Source organism: Osmerus eperlanus, chromosome 6 (genome assembly GCF_963692335.1).
Source record: "Osmerus eperlanus chromosome 6, fOsmEpe2.1, whole genome shotgun sequence".
In the NCBI taxonomy this organism is placed as follows: domain Eukaryota; kingdom Metazoa; phylum Chordata; class Actinopteri; order Osmeriformes; family Osmeridae; genus Osmerus; species Osmerus eperlanus.
Window position 1 is genome coordinate 21676915 of NC_085023.1, and position 1387 is coordinate 21678301.

Below are 1387 nucleotides of genomic sequence, written 5' to 3' on the forward strand. Positions count from 1 at the left end.
TTGAAAACGGAATGATTGAAAACGGAAAGATTGAAACCGTTAAAGAGACTGAGAACACGTTTACCAGGAGGAAGCTGTTTCCCAGGCTTTCATTCAAGCTAATATTAAAGACCCTCATTGGATTTCTATGGATCATTTCCTTTCTAAAGTCCACCTGGGCTGGTAATACAGTGATATAGCGTCGCTGATGAAATGAGTTCATGGAAGCCATGAACTAGTTTGGTGTTCTGTCCTCTGCAGTGACAGGTGCCCTAGATCGCCCCTCTCTCCTGCTATCTGGGACAGGGAGGAGGGAGGAGCCTAATGACCAGGACAGGACACTCCACATCGGTGTCAGCGACGAGGATAAGGCCCCCCGGCGACGAGGATAAGGCCCCCTGGAATAGGACTAGAAATACTGAGGTGTCAGGGTATCACGCTACATTCACCCCTTAATTAGGAAGCAATCTTTTCTTTGCTTCTTTTTGTCGGATTGAGACGGGCCTGAATTTAGCCAGGGAGGTTTCTGGAAAGTCTCTGGAGAGTAACTAGCCTGAATATGAGACGAGGGTCGTTTCAGAACGTCACTCTCTGTTGTTGCTATGGGAACAGGCAGATTCTTGAAGCTGTTTCTCACAGGTAAAGGTGTGTTTCTCACAGGTAAAGGTGTGGATCGTAGACAGACAAGACGATGCGAGGTTGGGTTGTGATAAACGGGCGACATTGAGGGGAGATCTGATGTGACCCTCTCCTGAGGAGACCCCACTACTACCACTGGTGTTTCCATCTGCATACATCCACACCATGTGGGCACAAAACATGTTATATTATAAATGTGTAGACTGCTGAAGGAAGAGGCGCAGCAGGCGAGAGGGAAAGAGGAGATCCTCCTTGTCCTCCAGTCATCCCTTGTTCATCCTGTGTCTGATCAAAAACCACATTAACAAAGGAACAAAGACAAAACGTCTGTCTGGAGTGAGTGTCTCTCTCTCCCCTCCCCCTCCCCCTCCCCCCCCCTCCCCTCCCCTCTCTCTCCCCTCCCCCTCCCCCCCCCTCCCCTCCCTCTCCCCTCCCCCTCCCCCTCTCCCCTCCTGAACAGGTGAGAGAGTGATGTCCTGTGTGTTCATGCCTGGATTGCATCAGCCACATCACAGCCTGAGGGAACAGGACCAGGGGGGTGAGTCACAGGCACCACCTGCTCCCTCCTCCCTCAGCCTAGCCCTCCCACCTGGCGCAGGCAGACACACCCTCTCCCCCCTCCCCAGCCTGCAGCTCCAGTGTAGCAGAGCTGATCTTCTCCTGCTGCAGGCTGGTGACTCTCTGCTCCTCCCAGCTGCCTCCACCTCCGCCTCCACCTCCACCTCTGCCTCCACCTCACAGTCAGGGCTTCTTCTAGCATCCACTCCCC